General features: G+C 34.0%; 1 protein-coding gene across 7 annotated transcripts in view; it reads left to right on the forward strand.

Annotated features, from left to right (window-relative positions):
* Positions 1-17,260, forward strand: part of ARHGEF12 (Rho guanine nucleotide exchange factor 12) — a 146,469-nt gene that overhangs the window by 25,553 nt on the left and 103,656 nt on the right. Inside the window, exon 1 of one of the 7 annotated variants that reach the window (XM_013979480.2) lies at positions 12,823-17,108. The exons of the other annotated variants lie outside the window; for them this stretch is intronic. The gene's annotated coding sequence lies outside the window, so the exon portion shown is untranslated. Of the gene's footprint in view, positions 1-12,822; positions 17,109-17,260 lie in introns of those variants that run through there. 7 annotated transcript variants of the gene reach the window in all.

Below are 17,260 nucleotides of genomic sequence, written 5' to 3' on the forward strand. Positions count from 1 at the left end.
TCTTTTTACCATATACCTCGACTTTTTAAATTTTATATGTTGTTGAGGCTCTTATTTCTATTTTGTTAAGGTTAAGAAAAACAAATAGGTGATATGACTATGGAAATGTTTCTGACATCTGTCACCCTGTGGATTACCAGTTAGTGAACCTGACTATCTTGACAAGTATTAACTGACCTATTAATTTATGTGCACCACTCCTAAAGTTATAATCTTAGTGAAAAATGGCACCTTCCAAGTAGGGAAAGGTAATTTTTAGGTCAAATTGTAGAAATTACATGTACCCCTGGTAGCACTTCCAATAGCCAAAAGAAAAGAAAAAAAAAGAGGCAGAAAAAAAAAATAATCCTGCCAACTATTCCTACATTCCAAGACTGAAAGGGTCAATTAAATACAATTTAAAAACAGAAAATGATAACAAAGGGATCATTCTTCATGACCTGAAGTTATATTTAAAGTGAAATGTATCTACTTGGGGGGTGTTACATTCTAGTTTTTTTTTTTAAATCTTTTCCTGATGCTGTGGGCAATAAAATAATACAGTGAGTGTTCTGTTCTTGCATTTCAAATATGAGGTTCCTTATTTTTCCTCAAAAATACTGACTTGGCTAACCTCTTCCCTTTTTTTGGCTGTAAGCAGCAGGTAAATTAATATGACCATAATTTGACTCCAACATCCTCACTCCAGTTTCTTAATTCTGAATTTAGCAGTCTTTCCCTCTCCAAGGTCACATGGATAGAAATAAAGAGGGGAAAAAAATTGTTTTGACTAGTCACTACCAAACTGTGGCAGAGTAGAGTTGGTTAGTTTTAAGAAGCCGAATTACTGTCCAACAGTCTTATTGGATCTGATTCTTTTGGTGATTATATAAATAGGGATTACATAGCATGGGAAGGAAAGTAGGTGATTGATCTGAGATTCTGCTGTTCACACTCAGAACTGTTGTGATAGATGAATAGTTTTGAAACTTTTCCTATACTTTTGGGGGAAAATGTGTTAATGGGAATTTTTCCAGGGATTACAGAAGAGCACAAAAACATCAGTGATTTCTGTTGTTTAGATGCTTTTAATAATTTTTTAATCTTAGAATTTTTAAAATTTGGAATTTTTAAATTTTTAAAAATTTAGACTTAAAAAAGTTGGAAGACTTTTTCAATGACAGAATAAGACCCAAAGATTCCATTGTGGAATAAAGGAGAAAACTTGTGTGGAATTTAAGATAGTATTCTTATATTTGAATAGCATTTTTATTAAAAGGAATCAGCATTTGTTTATTACTTGATGTCCTAAGTACACTTACCTCATTTAATTCTCACAACATTCCTATAAAGCAAGTACTTAGTGTAATTGTTTGTGAGGAAATTGAGGTTCAGTGAAGTTCAGTAAGCTTCTCAGGGTCACACAAAGCATTGAGTGGCTGTGCCGGATTTTAACTTCATTATGACTAATCCACAAACTCATGTTTTTCCATATATTTTTCCCTTTTGGATATTTTAAATAAATTTAGATATTTTAAATAAATATCATCTGGCCCTTAAACTGTTTTTACTTGCTAGCATTTATATAGGACAGGTGGTCATTCTTTTAGCTGCTAAAAAGTAGAATTGGTTTTGTCCTTGGTGTCTAGCTATCTCCATGATAGTAGCATGATATTTTATTGCGACTGGTGACAACAGTAGTGTACACACAAGTCTTTTGTTTTTAATTGAAAACTTATGAATTTCAGAGATAAAGATGAGCTATTTCAGAACTGCTGACTACTGAGAGTTTTAAGTCAGTGAAACTGGTGGTAAAAGCCATTTAGGCACTGCATTTTTTATTTTATAGAAGTCAGTTGGCATTGCGCATTTTTAACAAAAATATTATTCTAGAAATTCTTTAAAAAAATTCTAAATTTAAAAATGAAAAAAACCTGTGCTTTCTCTGTAGTAGAACTCTCAATTAGCTGTAGCATCTAATTTAAAATTTTTCTTATCCCCTCATTTTATTTCATTGTGAAATATTGCAAGCATAAGATAAAAAAATAATATAATGAAATCCAGGTACCTACTATGTAGCATCATCATTTTAGGGGGAGGGGAAAAAATAAAAATCACAGATAAAGTTGAGGCTCTCCTGCATGCTTTTCCCTGACCCTAGTCTCTACCCTTCCTGTCTGCTTTACACTATGTCATGTTTTTTGGGTTTTTTTTTGCTACATAGCTATATAGCCTCAGACATTATAGGGATTTTTTTTGGGGGGGGGTCAGATTTTTTAACTATGAAAAATTGATTTCATGTTGTATATATAACTGGTATTTTGTAATTAATAAGATATTATGAATATGGTATGAGGTAGAGAGTGAGTTTTATTTCCTTAGAGATTATCAGTTGTCTTGCCGTTTGTTGTACAGTTTATCTTTTCACCATTGATTTGCAGTGCCATCTTTGTCATCTGTCATGTTTCCATTCTTTGTGGGTTTGTTTCTGATCTTTCTATTCTGTTTAGTCAGTTTGACTTTTTCTGCATCAACACCAAACTGTTCAAATTACTTAGCTCTATAAGCAGAGTGAGTCTCCTTCCTCAAGTTTTTTTTCCCCAAAATTTTCATTGCTATTCTTGGCTCTTTCTTTTTCTGTATATATTTTGGGATTAGCTTATCAGATTCCATAAAAAAGCCTTATTGTTTTGTTTTGTTTTTTTTTTTTTTTTGCTGTGCTTGCATTGAATATTTAATTTAGTTTGGGGAAAATGGATATCTTTACGATGTTGTCTTCTTATACATGAACATGGTATTTCTCTAGAAATTTCAGGACTTCTCTTATATTCTTCAGGAGTAATTTGTAATTTTATCCATAGAAGTCTTAAAAAAACATTTTCTGTTAAATTTACTTCTAGATAATTCATGATTTTCACTGCTGTCATGAATGGTTGGTCTCCCCTTTCTCCTTCTTTCCTTCCTTCCTTCATTCTTTTTTCTGCTCCCCCATTCCCATCTCCTTACCTTTGGTCTTCTCTCCCTTTCATATAATCAAATATTTTAATTTTATGTTGTCTTAGCTGAAAGTTCTACTTGAGGTAGTGTTGTGTAGAGGAAAGCATGTGGAAGTCAGAATTGCTAGAAGTGAATCCTAGCTTTCTACCTCAAGGATGATATGATAATTAAGTCAACTTTTTTTTTTCCCTGTTTTTTAAGCCTAACTCGCCTAATCTGTACAGGGAAAATAACACTTTCATACTGTCTACATCGCAGAATCAAATGAATTTGATTTTTTTTTCTTATTAAAAACTCAGTGCAGGAGTTCCCTGGTGGCACAGTGGGTTAAGGATCTGACATTGTCACTGCTATGGCTTGGGTTGCTGCTGTGGCACCGATTCAGTCCCTGACCCCAGAACTTCTACATGCCACAGATGTGACCAAAGGAAAAAACAAAAAACAAAAAAACAACCTCAGTGCCAAAAGGTTATTTTAAGGTGGAGGGAGAGTATTTATTAAAATCAATAACATTAAAAATGTGTGAATACATAAAACTTATTTTGACTTAAAAATTACTTATAATGCTTATACCCCATTTGCCCAAAAAGGATGTGAAGTGGTTTATAATAAAGAATACATGTACACATATACACACATCCCAATTAAACACATTAAGATAAATTAGAAAGTCAAGTTATCACAGTGAGGTAAAATGCAAGTATGGCAATTATGATTGCCAGTACAACTGTTGTGATTAATCCTCTCTGCTTTTAGGATGTTGTGGGAAAAAAGATAAATATGATTTGGCTATTAGTGGATGTCTTTCCTCTTTTGTAACAAGCCACGTTTTTATTATTTGCCATTAAATTCATAAAATGTTATTCACATGGGTTTTAAGACAATACTGTTTCTCCTACATCAGTTTCATAACAAGTTAAAAGCAATTTTTAAAGTATTTTTTTTCTAATCACCTTTAGTAAAAAGCTGAGGAGGTAACATAAAGCATAACTCACTAAAACTGATTCTTCGAGTGGACTAAGCTATTGTCACTTAGCTATTTTATAATTGTTTAATAAGGCACTAACTTGGATTGTAAAATAGAGAAGTGGTACTCTAAACATTTTTGTGTCACCTTCATACATTCGAATATTTGATTTTTTGGTACCACCCTTAAAGCTACTAAAACTTTCAAGAGAATACTAGGTAAGTAATAGTAACTACAAGGTAGCCACCACTACAGTAAAAGTATCTAATAGGGAGTTCCTGCTGTGGTACAGTGGGTGAAGAATTGGACCCAAGCAGCAGCTTGGGTCAATGCAGAGGCACAGGTTCTGTCCCCAGCACAGTGCAGCAAGTTAAAGATCTGGCATTGCTGCTGATGATGCATAGGTTGCCCTCACCCAGGAATTTCCATATGCCGTTAAAAAAAAACCCTCTAAATCTGTTAATATGCTAGTACCTTAAGTAAAATGCCTTCATAATCTGTTTCTGGCATGGATTCATTACTTTCTAAGCTACATGTTATGTTTGGTAAGTAATAAACATTTTTTAAAAAACCTAGTAAGTTTCCAAAGAATCCACAGCTAACCTCATTACTTAACTAGTAACCATTAGCACTGCAGTCTATAACTGTTTATTGCTCTGATGTTTTCTTTTGTATTTATTTAGGAAGCAAAGTTCTTATATGTTCTAATAGATATACTGTCTTTAACATTGGCTTGATATTATGTAATACCTCTGAATTATAGTTATTTGTGCAGTGTGACACATAATAGACCAATACACATGTTGAGCATCTTTTCATCCATTTATTGGCCATCTGTATGTTGTCTTTGGAGAAATGTCTATTTAGATCTCCTGCCCATTTTTTGATTGGATTGTTTTGTTGTTGTTGTTGTTGTTATCTATTTTGGAAATTAAGCCCTTGTCGGTCACATCATTTGTAAATATTTTCTCCCAGTCTATACATTGTCTTTTCGGTTTGATTATGGTTTCCTTTGCTGTGCAAAAGCTTGGAAGTTTGATTAGTTCCTATTTATTTATTTTTGCTTTTATTTCTGTTGCTTTGGGAGATGACCTAAGAAAACATCAGTGCAACATACATCACAGAATGTTTTGCCTATGTGCTCCTTTAGGAGTTTTATGGTGTTATGTCTTATATTTAAGTCTTCAAGCCATTTTGGTTTTATTTTTGTGTATGATGTTGAGGGTGTATTCTAACTTTATTGATTTACATGTGGCTGTCCAGCTTTCCACACCACTTGCTGAAGAGAATACATTCTCCACTGTATGTTCTTTGCCTCCATTGCCAAAGATTAATTGACCGTAGGTATGTGGGTTTATTTCTAGCTTCTTTATGTTGTTCCACTGATCTGTATGTCTGTTTTGGGGCCAATACCTGCTGTTTTGACTACTGTAGCTTTGTAGTTTTGTCTCAAGTGTAGAAGGGTTATGCTTGCAGCTTTGTTATTTTTCCTCAGAACTTCTTTGGTAATTCTTGGTCTTTTGTGGTTCCATATAAATTTTAGGATTATTTGTTCTAGTTCTGTGAAAAATGTCATGGGTAATTTGATAAGTATTACATTAAATCTATAGATTGCTTTGGATAGTATGGCCATTTTAACAATACTGATTCTTCCAATCCAAGAGCATGGACTATCTTTCCATTTCTTTGATTCATCTTCAGTTTCTTCTTTCAATGTTATGGAACATTTATAGTTCTCAGTGTATAATCCTTTCACCTCCTTGGTCAGGTTTAGTCTTAAAAAAAATTTTTTTTTTTTTTTTTGGTCTTTTTAGGGCCACTCGTGGCATATGGAAGTTTCCAGGCTAGGGTTTGAATCAGAGCCATAGAGGCTGGCTTATGCCACAGCCACAGCAACATGGGATCTGAGCTGCATCTGTGATCTACCCCACAGCTCATGGCAATGCCAGATCCTTAACCCACTGGGCAAGGCCAGGGATTGAACCCACATCCTCATGAAGACTATTTGGGTTTGTTACTGCTGAGCCATGACAGGAACTCCCCTAAGTGTTTTTTGGATGCAGTTTTAAAAGAGATGCTTTTATTACTTTCCCTTTTTGGTGTTTCCTTATTAGTGTAAAGAATGCAACAGATTTCTATATCCTGTATTTCTATCCTGCTACCTTGCTGATTTATTTTATCAGTTCTAATAGGTTTTGTGTGCAGTTTGTAGGTTTTCTCTTTGTAGTATCATGTCATCTGCGTATAATGACAATTTTACCTCTTCTCTTCCAATTTGGGCACCTTTTATTTCTTTTTCTTGTCTGATTTCTATGGCTGGGACTTCCAATACCATGCTAAATAGAAGTGGTAAGAGTGGTCATCCTTGTCTTGTTCCAGATTTTATTAGGAAGACTTTTAGCTTTGAGTATTATGTGTTTGTGAGTTTGTCATATATAGTTTTTATTATGTTGAGATATGTTCCCCCGTACCTACTTTGGTAAGAGTTTTGAATGGATCAATGAATGTTGAATTTTATCAAATGCTTTTTCTACATCTATTGAGATGACCATGTGGTTTTTGTTTTTGTTCTTGATATGGCATATCACATTAATTTGCTTAAGTTGAACCATCTTTGTGACCCTGGGATGAATCCCACTTGATCGTGGTGTATGTTCTTTTTTACATGTTGTTAAATTCAATTCACTAATATTTTCTTGAGAATTTTTGTGTTTATATTCGTCAAAGATATTGGCCTCTAATTTTCTTTCTTTTTTTGGTGATATCTTTGGTTTTGGTATCAGGGTGATGGTGGCTTCATGGAATGTCTTTGGAAGTGTTCCCTCTTCAATCTTTTGTAACAGTTTGAGAAGGATTGGTATAAGTTCCTCTTTGTATGTTTGGTAGAATTTGCCTGTGAGGCCATCTGGTCCTGGACTTTTGTTTGTAGGGAGGGTTTTGTTTTGTTTTGTTTTTGAATGTGTGTGTGTGTGTGTGTACCCTGTATATTTCTCAAAAGTTGTCCATTTCTTCTACACTGTCAGATTTGTTGGGATTTAATTGTCTCATGGTTTTTTTGTATTTCTGTAGTATCGATTGTTATTTCTCCTCTTTCATTTCTTATTTTGTTTATTTGGGTCCTCTCCCAAATAAAGGCTCAGGAAGGTGAGCCTGGCCAGAGGTTTCTTGATTTTGTTTACCCTTTCAAAGGACTAGCTTTTGCTTTTATTGATTTTTTTTCTATTTTTTATCTCTATTTTGTTTATTTCCTCTCTGATACTCTCATGACTTTAGGTTTTGTTTGTTCTTTTTTAGGTGGTAGGTTAGTTTATTTGAAATTTTTCTTGTTTGGTGAGGAAGGTCTATATTGCTATGAACTTTCCTCTTAGATTTACTTTTGGCGCATCCCATAGATTTTGTATAGTTGTGTTTTCATTGTCATTTGTTTCAGGGTATTTTAAAATTTCCTCTTTGATTTCATTGTTGACCTGTTGGATTTTTAGTAGGATGTTGTTTAGTCTCCATGTAATCAACTCTTTCTCATTTATTTTTCTATGATTTCTAGTTTCATGCCGTGTGGTCAGAAAAGATGCTTGAAATAATTTCTGTTCTCTTAAATTTATTGAGGCTTGCTTTGTGTCCTAGTATGCAGTCAATCCTAGAGGATGTTCCATGTGCACTTGAAAATAATGTATGTTCTGCTTTTTTTAGGGTATAGTGTCCTGAAAATGTCAATAAAGTCTAACTTCTGTTGTGTCATTTAGGACTTCTGTTGCTTTATTGATTTTCTGTCTGAAAGATCTATACATTGATTTGACTGAGGTGTTAAAGTCTCCCACCATTCTTATATTCCTGTCAGTTTCTCCTTTATGTGTGTTAATATTTGTTTTGTGTGTTTAGGTGCTCCTGTATTTGGTGCATATATGTTAACAAGTATAGCATCCTCTTTTTATATTGATCCTTTTATAATTACATAGTATCCTTCTTTATCTCTCTCTCTTGCCTTTGTTTTCAAGTCTATTTTGTCTGAGTATTGCTACCCCCACTTTCTCATCATTTCCATTTGCATGAAATATCTTTTTCTATCCCCTCATTTTTAATACATGCATGTCCTTCACCTTAAAGGGGGTCTCTTGTAGGCAGCATCTTATCCACTTTTGTTTTTTTATTCAAAATCTACCACTCTGTATCTTTTGATTGGCATTTCAGGTAATTATTGATAGATATGTGTTTATTGCCATTTTAAACCTTGTTTTCCTGTTGATTTTGTTTTTCTTCCTTGTTCCTTTTTTTTTTCTTTTGTGATTTGATAGGTTTCTTTATATTATGCTTGTGTTTTCTTTTTGGTTTTTGTGACTCTATTGTATGTTTTTGATTTGTGGTTAACCTGTTTTTGAATTAAGTTTTTAATTCAAGAATGCAACATATAACACATTGCAGAAATTGCCTTTCAATATGCAAAATTAACCTTATGAATTTTGCTATAACAATCTCAGTCCTCATATAGCTGCAAACTTAAAAAAAATACTTTTACAAACACATTTCTCTTTGAATAGTGAAGAATTTATGTGATGGTTTTGGCAAAGAATATGCTTTGATGAATAACTGATTACACTGAATCATGCAGAATAGTGATTTAGATCACTAATATATCTCTATTAAGTTAAATCTGTGATACAGAATACAGATATTTTGGACTTTGTAGTTTCAAAATGTTGGATATCTACCCTCAATTTTGAGGGGCACAATAACAATTTACTTTCATCCCACCAAATCTTTTTCAGCTTTGTGAAAGAAATAAAAGAGATTGGTATTTCACTCTTGTTTCCCAGTGAAGATTAAGAATGAAAAGTTAAATAACTTAGAGTTAAGAGAGAAGCCTTAAATTAAACTGAATGAGCCAAGATTACCCTATCCATTTCTGCTCCTCCTCCTTTTCTAGTTAGCCCCTGTATTTCTCAGATTTTAAGCAGTTAGTCTTCTCATCGTAGAAACTGTGAACATTCATTAACAAGTGATTTTACTTTGAAACTTATACAGCAAACACCAAAGAGTGAATTGTTGCTCTAATCCATGGGAGTCTTGAGATTGACGTCAAGACACCAGTACAGCTGTGAAAGCAGTGGGAAGAGTATTTTTAATATGCCTATTAGATCATGTGTTTAAACAACTTTTATTGAAGTGTAGTTGATTTACTATGTTGTGTTAATTTCTGCTGTACAGGAAAGTGACTCAGTTATACATCTGTATCTATATCCCTTTCCATTATGGTTTATCACAGGATATAGAATATAGTTCCCTGTACTATACATAGGACCTTGTTGTTTATCTACCCTATATGCAATTGTTTTGCACCTGCTAATCCCAAACTCCCAATCCTTCCCTCCCCCACCCCCCATCCCTGGCAATCACAAATCTGTTCTCTATATTTGTGAGTCTGTTTTTGTTTCTAGATATGTTCATTTTTGTTGTATTTTAGATTCTGTTAGCTCATCTTTTTACTTTTCTTTTTATGCTTTCTCTTTTTCCACTGAGTAGTTAAACACAGATTGTAATGTAATTTTCTACTAAAGCTGTAGTGATGTTCTTTATATTAGCATCTCAAACTCCTTTTATTGATTCCCTTTATCTTGTATCTTTCCCTTGCTTTCCTGTTGTCTTCTGAGTTTTTCTGATAAGATGAATTTTTAATTTGGTAATGGTGGGGGTTGGGGAGAGAGGGTTTTTTTAAGAGTTTTTTTTTAGTACAAGGTTAGAATTATAGAAAAATTGAAAAGCTAGTACAGAGAGGAATATGAACCACATCCTTGACCTCAGATTCTCCCCTGTTAACATTAGTATGGTACATTTGTTATAATTTTTTTTTTCTTTTTTACTTTTTGCCATTTCTTGGGCCACTCCTGCAGCACATGGAGGTTCCCAGGCTAGGGGTCCAATCGGAGCTGTAGCCGCCAACCTATGCCACAGCCACAGCAATGCGGGATCCAAGCCATGTCTGCAACCTATACCACAGCTCACGGCAACGCTGGATCGTCAACCCACTGAGCAAGGGCAGGGATCGAACCCGCAACTTCATGGTTCCTAGTCGGATTCGTTAACCACTGCGCCACAATGGGAACTCCATTTGTTATAATTAATGAATGAGTTTTAATACATTATTATTAATTAAAGTCCAAAGTTTATTCTGGTTGCCTTAGTTTTTACCTATTATCCTTTTTCTGATTCAGGATCATACCTAAGATACTATATTACATTTGGTTTTTCTGTCTCCTTGGGCTTCCCTTGGCTGTGACAGTTTCTTTGACTGACAGTTTCTTAAACTTAACTTGTTCTGATAATCTTGACAGTTTTGAGGAGTTACTGGTGAGGTATTTTGTAATATGCTCCTACATTAGAATTTGTCTGATTTTTTTTTTTTCACAATTAGGCTGGATTTATGGGTTGCTGGAAGGAAGATCATAGAGATATAGTCCCATTTTTATCACATCATATCATGGGTACATCAACACAATGTATGACTGTGGACAGTGACTTTGATTACCAGGCTGAAGTAGTGTTTGTTAGGTTTCTTCATTTGTTTGTTTGTTTTTTGCCAGGTTTATTTATTGTAAAGTGTGGGAATGTTCTCATAAGAATGTCCTAGTTAGGTGAATTCCTCTGGTAATTGCTTGGGCTTCATCGATTAAATAAGTCATCATATTGATATAGTGCATTGAAATGTTCAATAGTTTTTACAAAATATGTTCAGAGCTAAGAATTTTTAAAATGCTCAGGCTTTCAAGTTTTATTTTTGAAATAAAGGTTTATTTTCCTGTGGAATTCTAAAGATTTTATGTTTATCTGAAGCAGCAATTTAGGTTTTAATATTTTAGGTAGGAAGTTAGAGAAGTTAGTCAACTTAGCATCTATTTTAAATTCTGGTCTTATACTATTTTATCTTTTAAAAAATAAATTTATTTGGAATGCAGTTTACCCATAATAAAGTTCACTCATTTTAAGTGTGTATTTTGATGAGCTTTGACAAATATATGTAATGTTAACTAACACTATAGTTTAACAGTATAATTAAGATATAGAGCATTTCTTTTGCCTCCGAGTTATCTCATGCATTTTTTCATTTAGTCCTCTACAAACATTGATCTGCTTTTTGTGGTAAGACTTTTGTCTATTCTAGAACGTTGTGTAAATGAAGTCAAACAGTGTATAATCTTTGCGTCTGTCTCCTCTAGCACTTTTTTGATTCATCCATGTTGTTGCATATTGTTGTAATTTGCTCCTTTTTCATGCCATATAGTATTCCATTTTGTGAATAGTTTCTTAATCCATATACTTGTTGATGACATTTGAATCATTAACAATTTTGACTGTTTCAAATAAATCTGAGCATTTACATATGAGTTTTTGTGTGATACACATTTTCATTTCTTTTTGGTAAAATCCTTGATGTAGGATTGCTCTGTTGCTTGATAAGTATATGTTTAACTTCATAAGAAACTGTCAAACTCTTTTCCAAAGTAACTAGCATTTTACATCTTTACCAGCAAGTTAGGAGAGTGTCACACCCTCCATATCCCAATCAATACTTGGTATCATCAGTCTTTTCAATTTTGGTCATTTTTATAGGTGTGAGTGGCCACTTCTTTATATTTTTATTTATATTTCTCTTCTGACTAATGATGTTGAGCACTTTTCATGTGCTTTTTCATATTTTTTGTGGGTTTTTTTTTGGTGATGTATCTGTTCAAATATTTTAAAAAATTGGCTTGTCTTATTATTGAGATATAGGATATGAGCCCTTTATTGGATATGTTTTTGGTAAATTTTTCTCCGAGTTTGTGGCCTGTCCTTTTACTCCCCAACAAAGAAACAGAAGTTCTGTTTCAAAGAACAGACTTTTTTTTTTGGTCTTTTTTTTAGGGCCGCACCTGTGGCATATGGCACATGGAGGTTCCCAGGCTAGGGGTCTAATCGGAGCTGTTGCTGCCAGCCTACGCCAGAGTCACAACAATGCCAGATCCTAGCCACATCTGCGACCTATACCACAGCTTACGGCAATGCCAGATCCTTAGCCCACTGAGCAAGGCCAGGGATTGAACTCGCAACCTCATGGTTCCCAGTCAGATTCGTTTCCGCTGCACTAAGATGGGAACTCCAGAAAGACATTTTTAATTTTCATGAAGTTTGATTTATGAACTCTTTTATGTTTTTGCTTTATGGGCCCTATCTGAAAAATTTGGGCCTAATTCCAAGGTCACAAGAATTTTTACCTAATTTTTCTAGAAATTTTGTAGTTTAACTCTTAGGTCTAGGCCTAGGATATATAGTGATGTAAGGATTGAGATAGGGGTATATGTATGTGTGTGGGTGTGTGTCTGTGTGCTTGTGTCTGTCTGTGGGTTTTGACATATGTATCAGTGCTATTTGTAAAAAGGACTATTCTGTCCTTATAGAATTACCTTGGCATCTGTGTTAAAAATATAATCACCATCTTTGCATGGGCCTATTTATGCTCTGTTCTTTTGATCAATATGCCTATCATTATGTCTTGATTTTTTTTTATCTTTATCTTAAATCTCAAAAATAAGATAGTGTAAGTTTGCTAACTTTGTTGTTTTCCTAAAAATTATTTTGGCTTTTCTAGATCCTTTGTATTTTCACATGAATTTTATTTTACTTTCTTTTTGTCTTTTGTCTTTTTTAGGGCCACACCCATGGCATATGGAAGTTCCCAGGCTAGAGCCCTAATTGGAGCTTATAGTTGCCAACCTACGCCAGGGCCACAGCAACACCAGATCCTAGCCGTGTCTGCAACCTACACCATAGCTTACGGCAATGCCAGATCCTTAGCTCACTGAGAAAGGCCAGGGATCAAACCCATAACCTTACGGTTCCTAGTCAGATTCGTTTCTGCTGCACCACGACGGGAACTCCTATTTTCATATGAATTTTAGAATCAACACGTCAGTGTCTACTTTTTTAAGAAGTGCTGTGATTTTGAGTATGGTTGTGTTGAATCTAGTTCAGGTTGGGGAGAAAAAATATTTTTACAGTATGAATCTTCTGATCCATGAATAATGTATATATATTACTCCTCTGACTAATATGTTAAATGGAAGTTGTGAGAGAGGGCATGTAGACATCCTTTCAATTTAATACCATTAAGTATGATGTTATGTGTTTGTGTTTTATAGATGTCTTTTATTAATTTGGGGAAGTTAACCTATCTTAGTTCAGTGGAAATTTTGTCATTAATGGGTATTGAATTTTGTAATATTTGGTTATGTGTTTATTTAGGTGATTTATTTTTTAAAGACTGGTGGTATGGTGAATTACATTGAATGTTGAGTGTTGAGCCAACCTTGTATTCCTGGGATAAACTCCATTTCACCATTATGTATTTTTCTTTGTATATATTGATAGATTTGGTTTGCTAATATTTTGATGTTTACATCTGTGTTCACAGAGGATATTTGTTTTCCATTTTCTTATAATGTTATTGCTTTGTTTTTATAACAGGCTAATGTTGGCCTCAGAAAATGAATTGGGAAGTGTTATCTGTTTTCAGAAAATGTATATATGATGTTAATATCTCTTTTTTCACATATTTGTGAGAATTTATCAGTGAAGTCATCTGAGCCTAGAATTTTCTTTGTATGAATGTTTTTAAACTACAGTTGAAGTCGCTACCTAAGAGTGCTTACTATTCTGACATCTAGCATCATAGACTAATTATTCAGTAGCTTTTTTATTTTGGAATAATTTTAGATTTAAAAAAAAGTTGTGAATAGTACAGAGAGTTCCCATATACCCCATACCTAGGTTTTCTGATTGTTAACATCATTGTTAACAGTAATCAGTACATCTGTCAAAACTAAGAAACTGACACTGGTTAAACTAAACAACTAAGCTACAGACTTTTTTTGGATCTCATCATCTTTTACATTAATGGTCTCTTTAGATTGTTCCCAGATACAACATTGCATTTAATTTTCTTGTTTCCCAAGTCTCTTCTAGTTAAGTACTCCTTAACATCCTTGAGGAGTACTGGCTGGATGTTTTTTAGAATACTCTCCAGTCTGGATTTGATGCTGTTTGTCATTATTAGGGTTATGTGGAAAGAATCCCACAGAGGCAGAGTGCTCTTTTTATTTTATCATTTCAGGAGTATGTAATGTCTACCTGACATTCATACTGCATCACTGATTGGATTAACCTTGACCACTTGGCTAGGATAGTGTTTGCCAGTTTTCTCCACTCTAAAGTTACTCTTTTTCTCTTTCCATATACTGTTCTTTTCAAGCAAGTCACTTAAATCCAGTCCATACTTGAGGGGGAAGGAAGTATTTGCATATTTGATTTGGAATTCCTCTGTAAGGAAAATTTGTATCTTCCCTCCTTTTTTTATTCAGTTACCTATATCAATATGGATTAATGTATATTTATTTTATATTTTTGAGTTCTTGTCCAGTACTGTGTTTTAATTTTGTTGCTCATATTGTTCTAGCTTTGACCCCTGGAAGGGCTTTTAGGTTGGCACTTGCTCCTATCCTTTTGTTTTTTGAGTGCATTCTTACTTTCTGGTATTATAAGATGCTTAGGCTCATCTTCTATTTTCTTTAATAAGCCATTTTTCCCAAGGAGCTATGATTCCTTGTATTGGGGAATGATTTTTAGAAGCCAAAATGTGGGCACTGGGTGTGCTTATAGCTGTTGAGTGCCATTGCCTGTAGGCCCTCTCAAGAGACAGAGCTAGTTAAATATATGTATGCATAGTAACTCATGTATACACACAATCTGTAGTTGTTTCTGTATCTATTTGTATCTGTATTAAGTTAAACATGAGATTATGCTCATCTTTCTGATTTTAATTCAGTACCACAGTGTTCACTGTGTTCTTCCTTGCTTGTTTATGTGTGACTTATCTATCTGACAGAAACCCGGCTCTGACCATCCTTATCCATTTATTTATTTGTTTAGCTCCAGTATACATGAAAAGCTATTTCAGAACTGTTAATGCATATACCCATGAGAAATTTTCCAATTAGAATACAGTGTTTATTTTTGTCATTAGTCTTATAATTTCCAGTCAAAATATTGTTTTCCAAAATTAGTTAGGTTAGCTCCTCCCCCCACCCCTTCAGTGTAGGTAGGTCATAATTTGCACTGTAATTATATTCATTTTTCACAGTCCATATTTCATCTTGGAATCTTCTAACAATCAGATTGATGGTTTTTATTGTTGTATCATCAACATTCAGTGTGGTTCATTCTTCCTAATGTGCAGAGCAGATCCTGCATTCTGTTTTCCCTTGTGTGTCCCCTTTGTAGTCAGCCACTCTCCCCTCCCCTAATCTCTAGTAATTGCTAACCTGTTTTTTGTCTAATCGTTTTAATTTTTACATTTTCCAGAGTGCCATATGAATGGAATGGTATGAAAATCTTTGGACTTTGCATCTGACTTCTTGAATATAGTTAAATGTATTCATATTGTGTGAATTAAGAATTCATTCTTTTAAAATTTTTAAACAATATTCCATTATATGGATGAATCATTTGTTTGACCATTTTCCCATTGAAGGACATCTTGATTACTTTCAGTTTTTAGCAGTTATAAGTGTAGCTGCTGTAAACATCCATGGACAGGTTTTTGTGCGAACATAAATTTTCATATTGCTTGGGTAAACATCTAAGAATGTGATTTCTGCTTTATGTGGTTGTATGATAAATCATATTATTACTTCTCTGTTAAGTACTTATAAACCATAAATTCGGTGAATTTTATCTTTAGTATTGCCCAAGTAGAGCATTGAAATCAGGCTCTAGTTTAGAAAGTCTATAAAAATCTATTCGTTTATCTATCCTATGTTTCTTCCTCTTTTATTTGTTTATTTTCTTACAAAGTACTTTTGCCAAGGGGTGCTTTCTTAGAAGATGCTTCTTCATAGATCACTAATTGTGGTTTCTTCAGGAAATTCTGAAGAAAATTAATTTTTTGTGGCTGGGTATAATTTATGTAAATGAAATGTTTACTGGGTTTTAACTTGATATATTCAGATGTTTTGGGGAACATGTATTATAAAATAAAGAATAGGTCTTTAATTCATCACTAATATATTGATCCCAGAAATTACATATGTGCAGATTATCAAGTTGCGTAGATGCTTCATAAAAGGAAAGTAGAGGCTAATGAGTCTTCTTATTGTGGCAGTGCATTTGTTAGAGAGCAGTGTTTGAGGAAAATCACTGTTGTAGCAAAATTACATGGCATCTAGGGATTAGATTGAATAAGTGGGTCTCTTGTCCCTCCCTCATTCTAGTGTAAGTGACAGGGATGCCCAGTTAATAGAATGCCAGACATATTATTGCCTGGAGCATATTTAGAGACCAGGGAAGATTTACAATAATCAAACACAAGTAGAGTAGCATGAAGAAATTTCAATCCTCCTAGCCTTACTTACAAACTTAATTAGGCTTTTTGGGGCAGAAAGTATTTTTTGTCCTCCCATTTTTTTTATCTGTTTCTCTTTCACCCCCACCTCCTCTTCCAGATTATTTTTGAAGGGGTCACACTACTAACAAAAGGAGACTTTTTTTTTTTGTTAATCCTAACTTACTTGGTTTATTTGGCTTTAGGGAAAGGAGCAGTAACAGTAAAATTTTTAAGATATTTAAGGAACTCCATTTTTGATGGAGACACTACATATATCTTTCTAAAAATCATGCTTTATTCAGGAAATTCTGAAGGAAATTAATTTTTTGTGGCTCTATAATTGGATCTTTTGTGAGTATTTTTAATTTATGGGAGCTGTTTGGCCTACTCCCTTAACATATTGCCAGCTACATCTTTGCTTTCTTTATCATTTATGCAATTTTACAGTGTAATCTTTCAGAGCAGTGTATGTGGATGCTGTTCTTTGCATTTCCATTAGCAGCGCAGTGTTGGGCTTCAGTTGATGATGGTAGATGCTTGGGGGTGGAGAAGAGGTGGGGTTTCTTCATATCATCCCTCTTGTGGTCAGTAAAATCATCCCACAAATGCCTTTCCAAGGATCCTGACTGTACATATAAAGGAAAAGCCTAGGGATGCTAAGGGAATGGTGTTTTGGTGAGGATTTCATTCTCCTCTACTCCATGGAAACGAGCCTTTTGAGCTTTTACTTGTCTGCTGATTTGTCCGGTGATCCAGGTAATCTATAGCAGTCTTTGTTTTCTCGGTGGTGTATGAAACGTAGCAAAATGGTAGAAAAATAGCTTCAGTGAAAGAGATGTACCTATAACAGAGAGATAAAATAAGAAAGGAAAATGATGTTTTTACATTGTTCATTATTCTTAAAATAG

The sequence above is a fragment of the Sus scrofa genome, chromosome 9 (assembly GCF_000003025.6).
Source record: "Sus scrofa isolate TJ Tabasco breed Duroc chromosome 9, Sscrofa11.1, whole genome shotgun sequence".
Taxonomy (NCBI): Eukaryota; Metazoa; Chordata; class Mammalia; order Artiodactyla; family Suidae; genus Sus; species Sus scrofa.